This window comes from Battus philenor, unplaced genomic scaffold (assembly GCF_028537555.1).
Source record: "Battus philenor isolate CCGP_79_NKW_IND1 unplaced genomic scaffold, ilBatPhil1.0.hap1 SCAF_18, whole genome shotgun sequence".
NCBI classification, from domain to species: Eukaryota; Metazoa; Arthropoda; class Insecta; order Lepidoptera; family Papilionidae; genus Battus; species Battus philenor.
The window spans coordinates 8,975,564-9,000,188 of NW_027181680.1; positions in this window are offsets into that span (position 1 = coordinate 8,975,564).

Genomic DNA, 24,625 nt, shown 5'->3' on the forward strand with positions numbered 1-24,625 from the left:
CGTAACTTGGATTGCGTCTATTGCAAATCTGCATTGTGCGGTTGCACATTTCGACGCCGAATGTACAGATGTTGCATATTGTGCGTCTATTGAGTTTCGCTTAATTGTTAGAATCGTTATTGCTTTATGGCTTCCTCATTTAAACATTTTTTCTTGTAAATATAGATTCTATCGGTCTGCATTTAGTAACACTAATTACATAAACAATTAATTTTTATATAACTTAACCAAAAAAAAAAACCTTAATCGGGTGATTATTAACAACAAAGAAATACTTTTTGTAAGAAGCTACACAGAGATAATTGTTCAAATCTTATATGCATATCTAAAAACTTTAAAAATGTGTATTAATCTCGCAGTGCTTTGAAAAATGGTAATTTATATAAAGAATTGACCCGTGAATCGCCACGTTAAAATGTCAGAGACCAGGCCTACATAGCACGCCAAACAGGCCGCTGCTGGGGTTTTAAGAATCTGAATTGGAAACCGACAAGAGCAGCCTGTGACTTCCAACAGCAAATTGCTCAAATTACTTTGTTCAGGTTGTCCAAAGATCACAAATGCAGGCCGCCTCCAACCAGTTCCATTGGAAATTTATAGGAGAGCCAGCAGTGAAGGTTCTAAAGCTTAAATGATGATGGTGATGAAGTTGCGTTAAATAAAAATATATTTAACATTTGTTCAACAAGGTTCTTTTTTTATACAAATGTTTTGTTAAGTATTAGGCTGTTATACATAACCGCACTATAAACGCATAATAGAAATAATAATCTTTTAAGCCAGACTATGTAATTTCTCAACGAGACACATAAAGGCCATTACACACGTCGACCGAGCGGGCATTAGGGCAGCAACACATCTACTAATGGTTCTCCTCGTTACAAGAGCCTCTAATTATGAAGCCAAGGACTCGTAGCGTTAACGGCTAGAGCTGTAACTTAACTGTTTACATATCGATATCCTTTGCATAGAAATTATCTTTAAAGGCATTACAATATGTGTACAGTTGTGAAGCTGGGAACGTCGGGTGAAAGGTTATAATGTATCGTTTTAATTATTATGAAAGTGTCTTTGAAATAATTTTTGTGAATCAGTTGTAATTAATCTAAAGTTCTATTAATATTTTTCGTTTTCGAGACAAGCGTGATATTAACATACACTAGAAATTATTTAAAGTGTTTAACTATTCTGTTTATTAGTATTAAATAATTACTTCTCGTTGCCATAACTATGAATATAGCAAAAGTAGAAGAGCTACTATTAGACCTAGGCTTCCGCCATAAATGTCCAATAGGACTGGTTGTAAGGGGACGTACGTAGTACGTGATCTTCACTCCAGAACCTTAAGGCACCAGCGGCCATCTGTAATGCATGCTATGTAACCCACATCAACTTGCCAATCCAGTCTACCCATTGAAGAGATTCTCGTTCAATCTCGTTAAAAAATTCTGAGTAGAACTAACTGTTCGGTTAACGACTGTAAGTTAGCCTCCCTGATAAGCGAAAAAGACACCAAACAGTCATTCATCACCCTCTGCAGAAAAATCGTAAAAAATGCTATAGAAAGAAATAAAACGTAAATATTGCAAATAAATAAATAATGAAGACAAAATAAGAGCAAAATAATATACAGCACTGTGATATAAAATAATTATAGAATTTAAGTAATAAAAATGTGATTTAAAATAACAATGTAATTATGAAAATGTAAAAAGAAAAGAGGAATGAATGAAAGGTGATACAGAGCAAAAGGGAAAGACAGCAGAATTGTGGCATGAAAGAAAAGACCGAAAGACAATGTGAAGTATGAAAGAAGAGAAAGTAAATAATAAAAAATTATGTGAATAATTAAATTTGCCCGTAAAGTCCCTGTCCCACAAAAGATAGGGGGTACGTATAAAAAAAAACGACTGTAAGTTTACCATGGCCGCGAAGTAAGAAATTCCTTTCCACTGGCAACATTGGTTTCCTTCATAATATTCTATAATTACTTCTCAGTCAATCATATTTACAGATATAATTATTTTGTTTCAGCTAAACCTCGACGTAAATCTGTTTGATCCTAGCTCCAACGATTTTGGGTACCATCCGAATATTAAAGGTCCTCTTTCGGAGGCTCTTCGCGTCCAGTTACATAACTTTAAGTAAAAGTTAGGGGACCACATGGCCTGGCAGCTTCGTAATATGGTAGAGAAGCTTAGTGTAGAAATGTCTATGGTAAGCTCTCTCATCATGTTAGGTGGCTTTTACATGCTGGCAACTAAGAAAACACATGACGTTTTTTGTCAATATTGCAAACGGTTCCTGGTTTCCTGATTGCGCTACCAATAACAGAGAAATAGGACGACCACTAGCGAACATAAGGCACCCCCATAGATTTCCAACCCGCTTCATCGGATGAACTTGACAAGGTTGTCTGTCTTCTTTGTGATTGAAGGTTCGATGCTGCGTTTTTTTTTTCTAAGCACCTTAATACATAATCTTGCGCAGGTTTTAATACACTCATTACCTAAGAACATTTAATGGTATGGACACTGTTTTCTAAAAAATAACTCTTTGTAAATTTATCGATAAAATTATCAACATCACTATTTCATTATTAAGACAAGGGTGGCACTCGTGTGAACTTGCATTTTAAAATAACGACATATCTAGTTTACGGTTCGCTTGTAGTTACGAGAAGCAGACAGTTTATGAAAAATTACAAGCTACAAACTTTGCTATTAACACGTTTAACACAAGGACATGCGATATATTTAATTCACTATATAAAATAATTGAGTCATAATTATTTGTTTATGTGTATATATTTCGGACAAGCAGATGGACGGGGAATCCGTATCTACACAATTGAATAGTGATAGAGAAATTTAAATTCTTACTCTACGCGTCGCTTCGAGCGTGGTTGATCGCCCATATTTCCAGAGTGGCACGGGCGGTGTCACACACGCCTAAGAGACAAATGTTCCACAGCGGAATACAGTCCGATGATGTTGTAAGAACCAGAACGGCTAGTAGCGTCAAAACACCAATCTACATAATTCCATGCGGACCATCTCCTTAAAGCAGCATCGAATTTGTGTCGGCGGAAAACACTGGATACAAGCCTTTTCCTACAGGTCCTTTTGACAATCTTTGGGGGAAGCTTATGTCCAATAGTAAACGTCTTATGGTTTAAATTATGATAATGATATTACAACATAGAAAAATATATGTCATAGATAAATAACAATTTATTTTTATGACCAAAAGTAAACATTGATGTTTTTGCCATTTTAATTTCATTCAATTTTATTTCAAAAATTCTGTAACACATTACAAAGTCTAGGGACTGACTTTTAAAATATAATAATGTAACATATTAACTATTTATCTCATTGAGTAATAGTAATTAATTATGAGAGGTAGCCAAGCATTACAGGACAAGTCGGGGCTTCGATTCCCGGGATAAAATTTTATGTCATTGTCACTTTGTGCATTAAATATGTAGGGTTGCCAATGTTCACAAGTTTTCAAAGGACGGGCAGCAGTGTTCTCTGCATACCATAATATCACATTACGATCGCCAATCCCCACCCCAACGTAGCGATTATGGTATATCCTCTCATAGATATCTTTTGGAGAAACCTATGCATTGCAGTGAAAGTCTATCAGCTGAAAAGAGAATTATTGTAAATTCTAAGTAAAGGAATCAAGTTCTTAAACTATAATTTTTCATAACCTTACCGTCTATCATTGGAGCGTCTTCAGGGCTCGACCATTTCAAACCATATCAACTGTTAAACAGTATGCCAACTGTTAATACTAAATAATCGCATTAGCTCTGTGGTTTTCTATCGTGTATCGCGTTCGATACTTTTAATGGGCGCTATTTGGAGTAAACTCACAACTAGTGATGGAAAATATCTTGACTAGAAAGACATGTGTAACCCACAAATACGCAACTCGCGTATTAATTACAGCTTAGTGCTCTGAACAGAAGCTTGTGTTCCAATTTTAAAACTATATGGCTAGTAAAAAAAATTATAGAGCTGGTAAATTTAGATAAAGGAGATAAGCTATTCTAAGTCTTATATGTTGGTGATATTAAGTATAAGTTTTCTGAACTGGCCAGTTTAAAAATATGTGGTAATAAACTAAATTTAAAATTCGAAAATAAAACTCTTTACTAAATTTTGCAACTAAAAATATATTTAATTGTCGTTACGGACGTAAGATATTAAGGTTTTTGTTGTTTGTTTTTTTGTAATATTAATTGTGACCTCAAGCGATAGACTTCGATTAGATTTTGGAGTTTAAGAAAAAAAAATTATAATTTCACAAAACAATTTGCTTCAGAAAGTATTTGGGCAAAATCATAACTTGAAATAACTTAATAAATAAGATTAATAAAAAAAATATCTCAAATTAACACAGCGATTGGCTTTTCAGTGATTGATTAAATTAATTGTATATCAACTTTGCTCTAACACTATAAAATATGACGTTTTATTAAAAATCAAAAATCGCTTAACAACGCCAATAAAGCAACAAAATCAAATGAAATGTCTTTATTAAAACTCATTTACATTCTATATCGATTAACAGGCAGCGGACTCCCAATCAGTCACGATAGAACGCATACAAACAATAAGGCACGCGACACACGCACGTGCGACACGAACGTGTGGTCATGCCCTAAGGTCGTGAGGCTCGTGCCACCGCTTTCTAGAAAAACTTCATATTACTTAATAAACATGAAGTTAATTGAGATGATACTAAGCTTTATGTTTTAGCGGTAAAGTTGAAAGACTGGAATTCTAAATTCAGATTGTGTTAATATTCGTAATCGCATCATTCCTGTCAACAACTTTACTTTGTATAGGGTTTGTATAATGATAATGTAAAATTTATATAATGTGTCGACTATTACAATTTTGCGCATTTGACAGTTCACTGCGAATTTCACGCGTTATTGATTGAACGCGAAATGTATTAATTTATTTCTCATATATTCAATATATTGTCACCCTGAAATGTGTGAAAATTTAATTTTCGTATTGTAAGAAGGTTACAAGCTAAAAAGCTTTGGTTGCACATTTTCTGGCTGAACAACTGGTAAAATAATTTTATTCTCGAAATGTTAATTTCTTCAAAACTTCGTCAGTTTTACACACCGCAGGAAAGATGTTCCATTGCTGAATATAAGTCTTATCTAAGAGAACGTAATCTAGCTAACTTGGTTCGCTGCTTACTTTCGGGAAATGAACACACGTCTTTTTGACGACTATTTTAATCTCATTTACTCTTCACTTAGGATCACTTACAGTGACCATTTAATTACAAAATGAGAAAATTGGGGTTCACTATTATAGCGTCCTTCAACATAAAGCTATGAGGGTTCCAAACGCGTTCTGTTCTGAGAAGATATCACAACAAACTCAAATGGATTTAGTTATGGACACATTTATATTATTTTCGATAAAACAGTAAAGCAATTAGTTCCCAAACTTTATTGCCGTTTAAAAATACACCACACAGTAAAAAGAGTTTTTTTAAGTTTTTAAATTGATTACTTGCTTTTTTAGAAACATTACATTAGAGTTTGTTGTAATATCAAGCCCAGAAAAAATTCTTGTGTACATTTGATTTGTGTACAATGATCCAATATAAAGTACGGAGAGGTCTTAAGGCAAAAATAAAATTATTATTAATTATGACAGTCTGTTGAATATTCTGTTCGCAAGAGTAGCGCGTGCGAATAGTTGGCATTCATAATAGACATACAGGACATTGTGAGTGTAAGATACACAATATTATCATAAATATTTATAATTAGAATACTGACAAGACTCTTGTAATAAAATAAGTATTCTTCTCGTTAAACAACACGTGTTATATTTAAAGAATATTTATTGGCAACATCTATCGCAGCGATACTATTGTACTAGCCACTATTTTTTAAAATTTTGTATTTATTTTGTATTATCATTCGTTAATGCTATTTAGCCATTGCCATTTGTATCTTAACCACTTGATAGAGTTCTAAAGAGTCTTATTATAAACATTATTACAGTAAGTAAATATGAGGGCTTACTTAGAATCCTCGGTTCTATCTACTACACTACATAATCCACCGGATTTGGAAGCCGGCGGAATATTAGATCTCATACACATATGCTCTCGGGAGTGACTGGGCGCAATGCCTCTCTGAAAGGGGTCTTCGGTTTGGCTTCATTAAATACGCGTTTATAACTCAAGAATGCCAAGAGTGCCAAATTTCGACTCAGTACTATTGCAGTATTATTTAGGTCCTTGGTCCTTGGTACGGCATACGATCTTAAGATAATTATAATTTTGTATGTTATAACGGTTACTGAAAAAAACATTAAAGCAGTAGGATATCCACAGCTGTACCTAAACCGACCATAGATTTCCAATTAGATCAGTTGGAAGCAACCTTCATCCAGTGTCTTCCGAGGAACTTCACTAATAGCAAAATACATTCTACAATCAAAAGCTATATCGTCACGCTTTGAAAAATTAGTCTTAAATAAGTCTTTATAAATAAGCAAATAAAACAGGCGAGACAAAATAGACTTTTAGACAAAATATTAGATAAAAAGATTAAAAAAGAAGTTTATTAATGTGAGATCAGACAATGATCACATGTGTAGATGGATAATAAAATTTCAGGTAATATGAAAACGTTATCGCTTATTATATATTTTGAATTTCCACTTACGTTCGAGATTCGTAAACATATACAAAATTTTCATTGTATTTATATATTTATTTTTATGTTTTATATTTCTTTAATTGATTTTGCATAACACTCAAGTAATTTTTAAGGCAAATTATTCAGAAGAAAAAAACATGTAGTCAAAAGAATCTAAGGTTAGTTAACAGCTAAAAAAATTAATTAATGGATTATATTTTAAACGGTATTTAAAGAAAATAATTCGCTAATTACACACAACGCGAGAATATTACGACATCGAACAGTGGAATTGTGAGGAATGGAGCGGAACACGTAACATCTAGACTCGTTAGGACCGACCGTCTGTCCTACTTTCAAAATTTGCTTCACACGCCACTTTTTACGAACTCTTCTGTATCATTATAATCTTAGCAATAGCGATAATAAGTATCTATTCTCATTCTATGATACCACTATGGTATGTTATTTAATAAATTTATGGTTTTCTTGGCTACCAGTATTATTATTTATTAATACTTTACCGAGCTTTACTGAATCTGATTAAATTAAACAAACCTAAAAATGTGTAAACTCTGTATTTCTTTTATTTCGTCATTGATATCACTGTCACTACAATAAAAACTATGAGTCATTATTGGAATGTAACCGGCGGCTATTGGGTTCAAAAGGGTCTTGAGCGATGACCACGAGCTGGTGAAAGTTGCGTGGGTAACCCCTCCACTAGATGGACCGACGACATAGTCAAGGTAGGCGGTTTTAATAGGTATACTTAAAGACGTGTTTTTAAAAACCTTCAATGTCATTTGGAATAATGTTCCCGAAGATGTATTTTCCTGATCAGACTTTTACGAAAAAATTAAAAAAAATAGTAACATTTGTTTTATAAATAAATATACGTTTGTGGAGACACACAAGCATTTCTTTTAAATATTTTCAAAAGTAAACTTTATTATAACCACCCCATATTACGCGTGTAAAGGTAAGGTGTAAGTAATACGGCGCGCCCCGTGTCCCATATTTCGCGCGTCTCCAAACTAATTGCTTCCCGACTCTATAAATTCTATGTGCGAACGTTTATTGCATATAAACACCAAGAAATGGTTAAACGGACGATAATTAGGCGTTAATGAGGGAAGCTTGTATCTAGTCAGCTGTTGTTGACACGACAGAAGCGGGTGATGACAGTTAATCTTTATTATCTGTCAAATTTAACTAAATTTGTGTGTGTAGAACTTTACATAACGAAATTTATTTTAGAATTAACACTATTTTTTCATACTTCTCAGTATAGCAACGACCTTAAATTTTAATATATTTTAGATTAATTTTGTTGTTTTTACGAATAAATAATATAAGAAAAAATCATTTAATTATTGTATAATTTATAAAGTTCCAATATTATTTATGTTTTCAACCTTTTAGAATTTTTTTATCTATTTATTTATTTTGATACAAGTTACTAATACATTGGACATTTTAGGTGAAAACCACATTTTTGATGTTATTGTTATTACAGGTTGTGAATTACGATAAATTCTAATGCAGTAGTAATTAATTACGTATATTTCTAAATTGAGAACTAAGTTAGGTTATAAATAAGCTATTATAAAAACAAAAAAGATAAAAAAAAAACTAAAATAAAAACGTACAAATACACATCTATAATTAAATAACATAATATGGGAACATATGCGTCAGAAATTAACAGAATCTTCACAACAGTTGTTATTATTATTAATATTTATCTACATGAAGTATATGTATATGTTATTTATGTATTGTATATAAATATTTATTCGAGGTATATAAGTAAGTATTGTTATTGTAACATTAGTAGGTATGTTCTGTTATATTATAGTTTAAGCACCTGCCTCGATTATTTTCCTTTTGCCCTAAAGTAGACTGGTAAAGAACGCCTATGGCATTAATTCCGCAATTGTACATTTTTTGTGTGCATGAAGAGAAAATAAATAAATAAATATACCAAATTACAATTCATAAATTACAAATATTGCTCTTAATTCAAATTATTATCGTATGTATAAAATCATGCTACCAATAATGAGATTTAGGCTAAATGCCATCTTAAATCTGTGGAATGTATTAGTGTCAAAATGGTATCCATGAATATTTATTAGAATTTTTTTTTAAATAAATCGGAACCTAACTAGTAAAGATATAGAAGAGAATTTAAATAAAGAATTGAAGTTCCAGACGACTTAAAGATCAATGTCATATTTGTCATTCTCACTCTCTCTTTAGTTTCTGTTAGATGACGGCGCTGTTAGCTATTTTTCCGACTAATAGTTATGCCTGTGCCACTCGGGTGTCATGTGTATTATATGGCTCCTGCGGTATCAGGGAGAATGAGGTGTAACTTTTTTGCGATACACTAAACTGATGTTTAATAACAAAATATCTAGTAAGATAAGGAGTTGAGCAAGCAAATTCGATACCACAATAAAACCATTGATGATGAAAAAACGACAAATTTTCGTCAATCTTCTCAGGTAAATTTAAAGTTTTACAAACACGTTATATATTTCAGATGATAGATGCTGCAAGAGTCTTTATATCGCAAGTCTGATATCATATCATAGACCTCCCCCAAAGATATCTATGGAGATATACCATATTCATCACACTTGGCTGACGGGTTGGCGATCTGCTACCCATCAGTGGCAATCCTATATAGTTAAATCATAGTGTTAATTACATATGATTGTAACACGGGAATCGAACCCGCAACCTACTATCAAGTATCAGTCCTCTACCACTGAGCTATCACTGTTCACCGTAATAAACATATCAAAAATATTATATCATAATAAATATATACTAAAGTTATTAATTGAATACATATTCTTTTTGTTTTAAGTCGGTACGGTAAGTACGGATTGATAATAATGTCTATTTTGTTATATTATGTAATGTGTGAATTGTCACCTGTGAATGACCTCGTTATAAATAAATTGTAAATGAATTTGTTTTACTAAAAAAATTAAGAATGCCTATATTTACAGGCGTAACATCTTTGTCTACAAGAGATTTGTAATACTAACGTATACTAAAACCGAAATCACGTGTTGCAGCTGCGAAACAGCAAAAAGCGTGGAATTAGTCAAACATAATGACAACATATTCGTATTGCTTAAAAAGTCATCGCAGAACGAAATGAAAGCAATTTTTCACAGTCCCAAAATAAATAAGCGAAATGACTGGAACGCGTGTTTCTTTTTACGACTCAAACACAAAATATACTGAAATTTTTCTTAATGTTTTATTAAATGAAAGTATCACTAGTACACTGCGTAGCGATAAATGAACAACAATAAACATAATATATAATATAATAAATAACAAATAGGCAGTTCAATGTAGTCTTATTTAAAATATAAAGGCGATGTATAAATTATAAAAAACGCATTTTTGCCAAAATTTCTAAAACAAATCCATTCTAACGGATGTGAAATTCGTTAATGTTTAACAAACGAAATAGGGTAGACACCTTCAATCCGTGTAACCTGTAAGCGATAGTAAAACAAAGTTTTCAGGAGGTTATGTAAAAAACTGTCTAGCTTCTGCGTTACTATGACCAGACCGTATCTGGTATATAAAAAAAACTACTTTTAATATCAGTTACTATTAGGACTAACACTACTGCCCGTAGGGCATTTGCTAATCCCGTGGATTCAAGGAAGCTCCAGGGGGCTTTCTTTGGGAGCCTCTGGCCAATACATCCCACTGTATTAACGAATCGTATATAATAATAATAATATTACAATATTCAATATGCAAATGCTTTCTCAATTTATAGCAGCGATTTAAATTTAAATCAAAAATAGATTGTATATATTTGTAGCACGTTTTAAAGTGTCTCTCTAAATCCTGATATAAATAGAACATGTTTTTCTCGTTCAATTCATGCCGACAACACTATTTATTCATATTAGTAATCTATTTTAGAAAAGTATACGGAGAATGCTTAAGACATGGGATCTGTTAAAAATAGTAACGTTAGACGCTTTGATATTTGAGAACGATCGACTACTAATTACTGGCCACTTATTTGTAACACCGAGCTTAAAAATGAAAACTTTTTTATACAGATAATTTTTTAAAAAAAAAATATTCGAACAGGTCAATATTAAGCTCAAGGTCACATAGATAGCAATGGAAAGGGATACGCTTGGAGTTTCGATGTTAGTTCGAATCACAAATTAAGAGATCTGCAGAACAACAAAAGTCACGGGCGTAGCTCGAATTGCTGGTCGGAAATGCCAGTGGGAGGGACGGGGCACCTCGCTCGTGCAGTGACAATGGGCCGGTGAATGCGGCGTGGGCTATCTTCCACTAATTGGACCAAGTAGCGACAGCTGGATGCAGAAAGCGTGGGACCGGAGCGGGCGATCTTGGAAGGAGACGTTATGCTTTGCAGTGGACATCGGCTGAAAAGAAGGTCAATATCTTAATCTTTTTTTATTATTAATAAATAAACATTTAAAAAGGTGTATTTATAACTCATTTGTCAACAAAATGCTTTAAAAGTTTTATACATATTTCCAATCTCTCTGTATTACGAGTATCGTATCCGTATTGATCATTATAAAATATGTTCCATTTTTTTCTATTGGAATGCAACAGGCCAGTAACTTCTGGTACTACAAAGTTTGAAGGGACAGATAGTAAACTACAATTAATAATAATATGTAGTAATACGAATTCGAAAAGCTTTTTCTTAAAAACATTCTTTTTTAAAACTTACGTGATAAACAAAAATCTAAATAAACGTTTACCTAAAGTTTAAAAAAGTGTTGGCTTACTATGGGAAGCAAGTGTGTAGGTGGAAATTTTAAAATTATTCCTTTGACTATTTTATGTATTAATTTATTGAATCCATCTCTATAATGTATTAAGGATAAATATTTCTAATAAATTTTTCTCAAGGTGAAAAATCATTAATTAAAAAAGATGAATGTACAAGAATTACTTCATTTTTTAAAAATAGAAAACTTTCTAGCAGGAATATTTTTAAACCTAACAATAGACAAGAGCAATAGACAAGTAGCGAGTAATTTAAATCACTCCATTATGTATCGCCGACATTATGCAGATTTCCGAACGAGGAAGCGCCCAAAAGCGTGACTGTTCGCCTGGGAGCGGTGAGCCATCGAGACCATTGTGGCCCAGGATAATGTAAAGAGCTTCGCTATACCGCCGCCGATCAAACCGTAATTTATTTAGAAGAGTAAATCTCTTCATGGATTTATTATTTCATTCATTATTTATGTAAGTTTTCGATTTTACTTCAACAGTGCTAATCCTTGACAAAAAGTATTAAATATTGCCATATCAAGAGAGCTATAAATGAAATGTGTAGGTAAATATTATCATTATTTTTAGCATACACATATCGGATTGTTTCAATGTTCGTATATTTGGATATCCTTTATTTATTAACAAATTTAAAAAAATTGTTGTACAATATTGTAAAAAATATGTGTAGTTTGTAATAAATTAACTGATAATTTTAAAAGACCGCCCATTGTACTTTTTTATAGTTATTATAAATCTATTTCTTTTGCTACGTTGACAACAAGTAATAGTACAATAAATTAAAATAAATTAATAAAAACCTACACTCCCATTTTTGTTGTACGCTGAACAGTTGAACGCTAAAAGTGAAAAAATGGAGGGGCTAGAGCAGCGCTTGCCGTCCACCCACAAAGTAAACAGACGACCTTGTTCAAGCCATTGGAAAAGCCTGGATACATGCCTTATCAAATCAATCCTATTGGAAATCTATTGGGAAAGCCTATCTATAGGAAAGTCCAGCAATTGTCATCTAATGGCAAAAATGACCACGATATTTATAGTTTTTGCTATTATATGATTTACATTTTATTGTAATTAGTACGTACATGTTCTTGATTTTGATTTCTATTTTCCCGGCGGATTGCCAATGCCTAATATTTCAGGTGTTAAAATCAATTGTGGGTCGCCGATTACACGCTGTAACTTGGTTTATTAATTTCATTCACTTTAAATTTCATGAAACATACTGTGACATAAATCGACAGACGACCCTGTTAAGGTCAACACAAAACTCTGTAGTTTAGTCGCTTTCCACAAGCCTCATAGAAAATCTAAGGGAGGTGTATGTGTAGCAGTGAATGTCTTCCGCCTAAATGATGATGTTACAGTTATATTGTAACAGATTCGAACATTTTGATACAAATTGCATTAATAGAACTTGTAAAGATATTAAGTTCAAAATTTTTAAGATGGAATTTGGCTAAAAAATAAATATAATTCTGCTTTGTCCAATGCATGTAAATCCGACTAGAATGGAATCCAAGGCAACGGCGATAGCATCGACAGCGGCGTCTCTACAGGACACGAGCCCTCTTTACATTATACACAACAGCGGCCTTATGCCAGAGTAATTGCAACGAAACTCTTTTCTTTTATAAAACCATTTCTATTCACTCATTATAAATTATTTAAAATATCTCTTCATGTATAGCCCTATAGTTATTTTGACTTGAACACATTAACAAATCCTTTAACTTAAAACATAAAAAAGATGGAGCTCTTCAACATGAAACCTCATTTATAAACTATTTGTAATGATTTAAATTTTTTAAATAAAAAACTAAATTATTTTTGTATAAGGATAAGTCGGTAAAAATTATTGATGTACGTAATATGAAAAGTTTGAAGAACTATGTATATTGTACTTTACTATATACCAATTAAAGCTTATTAAAAAAATTAGTAACTCTTGGATTTAAACGAACGCATAATATTAAGAGATCAGTAATTTTTATCGTTTATATATTCAATTTGGCCTGCGCTCACAGATTTTCAACAAGATTTATCTGAAGCGGCATGCTTCCAAAGTTTTCTGATGACTTTAACATAGTCATTTGTCATTCGTACGCTGGCTAGTCCGTGGTCTCACAGAACCACAGGCTCTAGAGGCGATTTTTCTACGATATGTCCTTATGAAGGCTTATGTCAGTGGACCTCCTATGGCGAAAATAGTGAAAAATCATGATAATATATTCAATAGGTAAACAGTCATTACTTTACATAACTTAATATTTATCTTTAAGGAAATAGTTACTAAAATATTTTTTTTTGTTTTGAAACAGACAAACAAAGTAATTTTTTATATCAATAACATCGAGCGGCGAAGTCTTGTAGGTGTCAGTATAATTATCATTGATAACAAAACAATAATTCTAAATGTAAAACAGACGATTTTGTAAATATATTCTTGCCTATTATTCCACCTTTTGATTATAAAGCGGGGTAATTCTAACATGGGAATATGGCTGCCGACCCTATGGTGTACCGTTTAATGATTTGTTATTCTTCAAGGTATAATATCGACTATTATGAACAACATAAGCCGTTGTTAAACGGCCATCTTCTTCGTCTCGTTTAACCTATTCTTACGTAAGAAATTATTTTTTTCTATGACAATTTTAGTATGTGACAATGGCCTTTGGTGCCCAAGTGTGAGCGGGTTTAGGTAGCGTTAAATTATTTCTTTAATATAAACCAAAAGTAGATCTGCATTAAAGCTATAAAAGCGAATACGTATTTGAATTTTATATTGACAAAAAATACCAAAAACCTTAAATTAGAAAATTCATTACAAGTTTATGGATAAAACGACACGTATAAAGTAGATAATGATGAATCCATCTTAAAATTGCTGACCTTCAGATCGTAATGCTAATTATGTATTAGTTATTATCATCACTTGCGTAAAACACCAATTCTTTTACACAAGTACATACAATTACTTATTAAACGCCTTTATAAATACACAGAATTTTTAATACAATTTTTTTTTCAAGCGTCAATATCACACATCCATAGTTCTGCAATATATTGGCTAAACTATTAAAAAAAAAACTTTTTCTTCGTATTAAGATTCTATTATAGAGATTTCAATACTGTTGTAAAACATCACATTTCATCATCATATGCCAGCCGAAGGAGGTTCAACTCGGGATATAGGACTACATTATAATTTCCAATAGGCCCGATCAGAAGCTGCCTGCGTCTAGAAACTTCCAATGACCATAACGAGATCGTGTGTGACGTTACGTGGTCACTACTCTATATCTTTATTGAATGTAGGTATCTGTTAGATTCTGCATCTGTTAACATTCGCTATGAAATAGCAAAATTTTTTTTGTATGTAATTAATTCAATAATGAGTTGTACTTGTGCTGCTTTTTATTTCAAACTAGCGAAAACTGCCATGAACCGATTATCATCAATGAAAGCCAAACAAAAAATAATAATTTGATGAATACTATATATTTTTATACATTTGAACCATTATTAACGTTATAAACATTCATATATACTTTAGACGATTATTAGTAGTCGCGAACCAGGTAATAAAAATAGAAAAAAATGTTATATAAAATTATGTTCGCTAGTTACCCACCCGCCCACAGTGAGACCATACACAGAAACACTCAAACTAATAACCCAACATAGCCGACATAAAACGATCGTACCGTAGATTTACTGTCGATAGCCAACCCAACAGGGGACGCTGGGTCGACCGGGCAACGTGACGACTTGTTAACTCCGTGGATTATAGTTTCAGCTTTATTAATGCGCACACGCAACAAAGTTACGACTCGCATCTGTCACGAGCTCCTTATCAAATGCAATTGTTATAATATTATAATCATGAAAATAACAATCAATCATTTTGTTCTTTTTATCTAGTGTTACTTTCATAAATCTTCTTATATATGCGTTAATAGTTAAAAGGAAGCTCCAGCGATAAAGTAATAAGCGACCCACATCTAACGTCTTTCTTAGCGCGCTATGTGGATAGCCTACCGCCAATTCCACGCGCCTAGCCGCTTGGGGATATCGGCTACTTTTTTTAACTATAAATATCTTCATTCTTATTTGGATCTCATTGAGAAATCCCGTGCATACTCCTCTTTGTGGCTCGATAAGCAATTGTGCAAATTATTTACAGAAAATTTTATTTTATAGTCTCTTTACCAATTGTACTTTACACTCTGTAGAAACTAAGTCTCCGAAAATAAAATTATTTAATAAACATACAAAAAAGTTTCAAAAAATTCTTCTAACAAAGCCTAAAATAATGCAGTATATAAGATTAGCCAAAAGTTTGTCAAATCCCGCATTCAAAAGAGGTTATATTCTATGGATTTTATTGATTAACAGTATTAGATATATAATTCCTGTGAAAGCCTGCTGCACCTAATGCCTTGCGAGAAACTTTGAATCTCACATTTACGTAATTTAGGTAATTTTAAGTTTTATATTTTACGATAATACGTTATAGTTGGCACTAATATCCCTACATTATATATTTTATATGCACCCTAAAACTTTGGCGTTCGTATAAAATTTCATACAAATCTATTGCATCGTTAAAAGAATTATCAGTTCGTGTCAAACAATTGTCCGCTTCGTATTAACAAGGGTTTGCACAAATTCTCCTCACAGTTATGACAATTTTAACAAAAGTTCGTGACATAAGCACATTAAGTTTATGAGTGTATTGTATTACGCCATTGTGATATTTGTAAAACTTTATCATAAAACCTATATTGTTCTGACCATCTATATCTGTACATACACCAGGAATATCCAGTACTGCCAAATTTGACTTTTTCTTCTAAAAATTTAATTATAAATTATTTTTATAGAATATTACTTTTTTAAAATCATTAACAATAAAAATGTTTACGCCTTTTAAAATAAAATAGTTGCAGTAAGATTTGAATCAAGAATTCAACATTGTTTTTGTAATTATTAATAATACCAATGTCTTTATTCTACAGCAACACATTAAATAAATAATATAAGCAATTTTGTATTTAATTACTAAAACAGTAAGCATCATATTTATAAATCTCTCCGCGTCGAAATACCACTCTTTTAAATAATTAGGGTTGTCATAATGCCATAGATCTTTAAAGACATTTTAATTTGACAGAATATTCCATAAAAGCGATTTAATATTTTTAACACTTAACGTTTATAGATAAGATATAATATAAGATAAAGAGATAATAATTTCAATTATGAATTTAAAACTGATAAAACAATAAAATGCAGATACAAGAAAATTAAATGAAGATCAACATTAACAAACTATTTTGGAAATTGTCTTTATTCTGTTTTCTTCATCCATCGAAAAATGCAAGTTGTCAAAATCCGAATTTAATGTACAAATAAAACTCATATATTAGGGGTGGACTACCCTTAACATTTAGGGGGATGAAAAATAGATGTTGGCCGATTCTCCACCCTGGCCGACAATCACGCTAAGGATCACAAAAATCGGTCGAGCCGTTTCAGAGGAGTTCAAGTTCGAACACCGTGACACGAGAATTTTATATATTAGATATAATAAAATTGCCTATTAATAGAATTTAAAAAAAAATCAAAAACAGTATTTTTTGACAGCCCTGCAATTAAGAGATCGCGTCAAAAACACGATTGAACACATGAAATCGCGAGGCATGGGATCGGCGGGCGTCGACCCACACTGAAATAGGCAGCCTTGACCGCCAAGCGTCCTGCATGACCCACTCCATGCCGACGGGACAAGTTCTGACGTGTTCTTTGTCGTGAGCTTTATGAGATGCGATGCTCTGTTTGGTTTCAATGAATACTTGATTTATTAACGGTGTCCACCAAGTAACTTAAAGAATATAAAATGAGTGATATTCTGTTTAAACAACATAATCTCATAGTCTCAAATATTGCAGAAACTTATTGTATATCAACAAAAAATCTAATAATTATTACTAAGTGCCTTTACTGACACGAAAAAACTTTTATCGATTTGTAACATCTTTGGTAACAAACATATTTCAAGTTCTACGTGATTTGTTACATCGTTTAGTAGTGATGTAATTTATTTTATGTTTAAAAACTCGTGTCCATAGTTTTAGTTAAGTGGCCGTCGTTCGACATGTTCGAACAAGTCTAAATTTCAAAGCATACCACCTACTTCACTATCGTACCATTTTTTTGTTGTTTTTGCCTTACATGGAACCCTTCTTAGTCCAAGTCCAACTTGCACACACTAAAACTTTCACATATTCGCAACCGTGCCATCGATAGATGTACCGAAACCTAATGAACGTTACGTCTCGGCCTCTTTAGCTAACGTGGGCAATGGATTCTCCCGAGCCCATTACTCAGAGGCTAAGGGATCAGCAGCGGACCTGGTCTTTAGCTCCATCGCCAACCATAATTCGGAAGTGCGAATCCACGGTGCTATTCCATTTAGTCGTAGAGCATCGTGAAAGCCATGCAACGCAAATCCAACACTCTCTCTCTCTCCACAAATGTATCCACTGTGCTTATCTGTGCTTATCCCATCTGCTCGCCTCTAAAGTGGGTTCTTCCTTAGAGCGACCGTCTCGATCCAGACCCACGACTCGATCCGGTGATATAGAGTCTTCTTAGCTTCACCGCGTGTGACCAGGTCTCGAATACTGCGCCCTCCATCCTCCTTTACACGAAAATTCCTAAGACTATGGTGCGAGCCAAAGATGCGATATTACTTAAACCTATCCTAACTTTCGCCGTAATCTGCGCTTTTCGGTTCGCTCCACTTCAGAACCTCAAGTCGCCTGTGGCCTCCTTTTCTTCGTGGTGTGTAGCCTGGTTACTGCCACTTCGCTTTATAAACATCCATTATATACATATCAATAATAATATCAAGCAATGTGAAATTACAAATATTCCAGTATTATAAATAGGATTTATCAAAGTCTTATTAGTCGATGAGCTTGTATCTAACTGCAGTTTATCGGTTTATCAGGGAATGCAAGTAGCCCGAGCGACTCACTTCTCAGCAACCATATACACACGCATTATAAACAAATCACAGCGTGCGCTTGGATGTACACATTTGTCAGACATTCCCAGTTATCGTTAAATATTTCCCATTGACAATATAGAGACGTACTGTAATTAAACATAGACTGTGGGATCGGCTTACCGAAAAGATCTCAACAAAATGGCCGCTCTCAGCCGCTATAATTCACGCGGCAAGTGAATAAAAAAGGCCCAATTAATGTCAAGGAAGCATTCCGTATTAGCTCTCCGAGCAAACAACATTCTCGCGTCCAGATTAATTGGCTTCAGTAATTATATCGTTAGTTATTCTAATTCTTTACAAACATCTCTACAAGCGTAATAAACGATCACGTAATAACGAAAAACGCTTACTAATATAATCCCACACTTCAACAACATATTGACGTTACCACACCTACATCTAAAATTTTAGGAGAATTTCACTTTGAACTATCTAACAATTATGATACAATATCCTTCAGTTACTTTCAAAAAATTTATATTTTGTTTGTATAATTTTTGCGTGAATTTTTAACCATATATTGGTACCGCTTAGTAACTAAACATGATATTCGAAGGTTGTTAACGAAAACGAACATATCATGAAAATGATTTCATTTGAGAATTAATATTGCTTACACAATTAATCACCTCATATTTTCTATATCGAGCTATGGGTCTGAAACGGACCTTGAATAAAGTTGTATTCGTGTGGATGTGAGATATGATACTGGAGGAAGAAGCAACAACGAATACACACGCGAATTGTCGAAACCTTACTGCTACTCACGTGCTCCGAGTGCGAGAATTTTTTTCACCAGATGCAAGGTCAAAACCTCGAACAACTGGTGGTGACTGCAAAAGTCGGACCAAACCCGCTCGATACTTGACATCAATATTCACGCTACGGTCCACGATGGCTAGGACAGGAACAGGTGGAGTAACAACATAAAGATGATGATTACTTCAAGTCCAGGGGATCACGACCCCTACAACAAGAATAACAGTGCGAGGAGTAGCTTAAGTATATTAGTTGGTTAAGTATTATGGGTACCATCATCTCAGATGTCTTATATTTATGAGCTGTTAATACAGAGTGATGGATTATAGGTGTAAATGCTATAAAGGACTATACGAGGAGCTATATGTTCGTCTTATTTATCATCATAAAGATTTAAGGTTTTTGCACCTATTTCCAATCATCACGTATGATGTGATCACTCTGAAATGTTATATTAATTATATACTCTACTAGAATGCGACAGGCTGATCACTTCTGGCAGTACAAAATCTGCAGAGACAATTACTAAACAATAATTAATGTTAATAGGTAGCTATCCGATTTTTAAAATAATTAGCTTTTCTTACTATATTATTTATTAAAGCTTTTAAACCTATAAGTATACACCCTGTACACCACAAATATTGTTGCTGCATGAAAAAATTGATATTGAATCAGGTGGTATAAGTAGCCTAAAGGATCAAATTTCAGCTTGCTTGTTACATTACTAGCCGTAGTGTGTTAGGTCGAGGGAATTCTCGAACTCACATTAGCGGTCGCACCCCCAGCTCGGTGAACGTGTAAATGACAAAAAAATAGTTTTGTCAGGGACAAAGAAAAACAATGAATAAAATGAAGAAACAGAATTCACTCCCAGTGTTTTCAATTTCTGTTTCTTCCTTGTATTTGAATTTACATATTACAATAATAATAAAGTAAAAAAGTTTATTTGTATAAAAAGGCGGACACTGTAGCGTCTTCGCAATAACAAATTGTTATTCAAGATGAAATCTGGAGTGTTTCGCGAACGCACGGGCTGCGGTGGTCGGCACACGTGCCCACTTTCCCACGGACCGCGGGGGTCGCAAGACGGACTGCCCGCCGAATCCCGCGCACTTTTGTATTTGGAACGCGACCTCCACTAAAACGATTTGTTTTTTTTTCTTCACGTTCCAGCCACAAGTTTTAGAAATGATATCTGGCAGGTTCCGTTTTAAATAAATGTAATTTTGGTTTTAATTAAAAATATGACTTATTTTTTAAAAACGATTTACAAAATTTGTAACGTTATTGTCAGCAATTGTGTATGATGTTACAAAACACTCCCAAGTAATGTTTCTGAATTATAGTGTAATAAATTAAAGAAGTTCATTAAACAAAAAGTTGTTAAGGGACGAACCCGCGCACTTTTGTATTTGGAACGACCTCCACTAAAACGATTATTTTTTCTTCGTGTCTTCTAGCCAGGAGTTTTAGAAATCTGGCAGATGCCGTTTTGAAAATTATAAATGTTTTTCTTAAAATAATTCTTTTTTGGGTGTTCGATATTTCAATATGTAATGTTTCTGAATAACCATGTAATTTTTAAGAAGTTCATTCAACAAAAACTTGTTAAAAAATCTTATTACAGTGTTAAGGATTATATTAAGTGACAGTTTGGGAATATGTGCTTGAGTTTAAGAATATTATAAAAGTGAACACAAAATAAACCATCTAAATTATCTGTGAGTTCTTTTCCTATCAGGGCGCGTTTGGAATAGCTAGAGTCCTCATAGCTTTAAGTTAAAGAATGCCTTTATAAGAGAACCCTGCCTGGTTTCTATTTTCTATCATCATTTATGACTAAATGATCACTTCCCCCATATGAATAATAACTTGAATATATATATAAATGTATAAATCAAAAGGGGAAATTAAATTAAAATATTATTAATATTATTAAAATAATAAACTAATATAATAATTCAATTATTCTCATGTTAAATATTAATAACTTTACAGATTCCAATTTGCCAGACAGCAATAGATTAGTCCGTGAGCAATACAAATCCACCAGAAACAGAATAAACAGCATTGCAATAAATTGTACGGTGACGTGTGTTATACTCGATATTGAGGGCAAGCGTAGGGATATAAAGGAATTATCATGGCGCCCGACAAAATCCTGCAACATGTTCATCTGTTTAAACTTTGCCATAAATTACTTCCTAACATAATCTTATCATAAAACTAATAAACAAATAGTTTCGATTAATTTCGCAAAGAGAACATCGTTTCTTCGAATTTATTGATTTTTATTTTTATTCTTTGTTGTACACGCTAGGATACTTTTGAATAGTTTCATAATGGGCGGTTTTATCACATAAGGCAATCTCTTACAGACAACCGTAGTATGGAAAAGGTAGAAGTACAAATAATGTGTACAACACATACATATATACAAACATACGTACATTTGTATAATATATATAATTATAATAAATAAATACATCTAACTGATTTAGATCGCACTTGCCTTGCCAATAATAAAGAAACAGAAGAAGAAAAATAAATGAATTAACGAATAAATAATCATAGGTCTAGTAAATAGTTCTTAACCATTTTCTTAAAAATAGGTTTTTATTTTATATTACCCTTAAACTTTACTTAAGATTTATTATTAATTTAACATTATAATTTAAGTTTTCGATCAACAAATAAGCTACCAGTATCCAATCGGTTATTTGTAAAAATTATAGCTGGCGAAAACGTTAATGTACTAGCACATTTCTATTTTAAAATCTTCTAAAACAAAAGATACGCATACAACAAAACTAGAAAATCATATTTGACCTGAAAAAAAATTAACATCACTATTCACAAGACTGACTTATTATAAGTTTTCACTAATTGAAAAACTGTCGTCGGATCTTATTTTTGACATTCTCTAATTCCATTTTAAAAATTGAAATCCATAACAGATTCCGGCGTTTTTTAACATCTTCTAAAGATTCAAAAAGAAACAAGACACATACATGAAGCTAATAGTCAGGTCTTTAAATTTTGCTCCTAACAAAATTCAATACCATAACATTGCATTAAGTTATACTCCTAGCGCCATCTAGTGTCAAATAGCAGCAATATGAATTAAACAATTAACATTAAACGTTTTTATTGGAAAATAATTACAGAAAGTAACTAGTAACTACCTAAGAATAAAACATTATAATATTAATCTCGTAAGGATTAAAATACAACAAGGGGGTAAATAATTATATCTATTTTAATAAATTTGGAATTAAAATCCTTATTTTTCAAACATTTAGAAAGGATTGAATACAATTAAATCTCCATTTCACATCTCCATTTTTTAATTGTAGATCTGTGGGAAAATATGGAAATACTTAAGTTCTTATAGGCACCGACACACAAAGTTTTATTTTTATTATCAGTAGCGTTATCACGCTAATAAAAACACATCAAACAAATAATACGCATAATCATTGTTTTTTTTTTTTTCTCTAAATAAACGATTCTTAAGTGCGATCGATCCAGACACAATCACTTGTCCTATAAATACACCTAAGGATCGATACGTTGCACCGAAATAGCCTGTACTTGGAAAGGAGCGTATCTCTATTGTAATGGCCGCTCCCGTTCCAAACTTAAAATCCATGCAGACTAATGGCGCCAACGTAAGAATCGACTTCTTTACAAGGCAACTTATTTATTTATTTTTATTTCATATCAATTAAATACATTAGGAAGATTAATAATGACATAATCATTAATGTCTTAAAAATTAATCAACAACATTCAACCTTTGATAATGTCTCTAGTGACTAGCAAATATTTTTGTTTGACTTTCCGTGTATTTTTCTACTTCCTGTTTAAACCAGTTTTATTTTTATATAAAATTTATATAACCAATGCTTATATATTTTTAACATTTATATATGATTAAGAGTTATAATATTTTACAAAAGATAACACAAAAATCAACAATAAAACTTTAACCCCTAGATGTCTGTATTAGTCCTAACAAAGTTGATATTGGATATACATTGATTGAATGAAAAAGAGTGGCTATGATTATGAGCATATACACTTTATTTTTTCGTCGTTTTATTTTATATTATACCAATATTTAAGCGATGAAATCTTGTTAATAATTTTTAATTCGTGTTTAGAATTTGTTTAAAAATGTTTTTAATAGAATGTGAACATATATGCCTATTTTCCTTATCTGATTGACTCATCTTATCTATTTTCTCAGACCACAAAAACGCTAGTCAACTATACAGTTACCATTCTTGATGATTTTTATTGCACGTCACGGGCGACGGTACGTCAAAACACTAAAAGTATGTCAAATCACGCAAGAATGTCGCACGAGTGTACTTTCTCGACGTTTCTGTATTCAATATGGCCGCTTTCGACAATAATTTTTATAGTGCATGTACTACGCAGACTCATGCACGTATAACCTAACTTTGTCTACGTTAGTACGCGTTTCCATTATACTGTAGGCAGGTTACCGTAGTTGTAATAATTAATTCTCATCATCCGCCTTTAGGTGTGTAAACATTGTGTAAAAAATAATTTCAATATATCTATAACAAATCCGAGTAGCTATAAAAACATCCAGTGGATATTTTTTTATTAGAAGGCCTGAATGAATGAAGAATGGCCTGAATGAAGGCTCTAGAATGATGCCTTTTCAACATTTACAGATTTTACGAAGATTTATGGAGAAAAGCGCAAAGGGGGGTTAGATCTAACCTCGTTTTAGGTAACTAAAGCTACGCAGCCAAGTAGTAGCAATCAACCAAGTTGAAATTTGGCCCTCTCAGACTCCCTTGAGATGAAATGATAAATAGGTATGACGGACGATTGAGAGCTCAAGCCGAGGTTCCCTACAGAGGTCCCGTAACCGCACTGAGAGCTCGGCAGCCTTCTTATCCAGTAATACTGAGGTATAATGCCCCGAGCTAAAGCTTTCCAGGGAGCTTACACTATTTGTTACCTTTAAAAATATGTTTTAGTTTAAGTGCCCTATGCGCCCTCGAGCCCGTGAAATCTGCCAATGCAAATAAAAAAGGGACCCCTCGACAAACTTACCTCCGAGTCCGACCGATATCATTCTTATGATGAAATTATCACAACATACATCTTGTGTGGTGGTGATAGCGGTAGAGAACTAAGACTAGCAATCGTAGGTCGCGGATTCAACTACCTTGATACAATCTTAAATAATTCACACTTTGTGC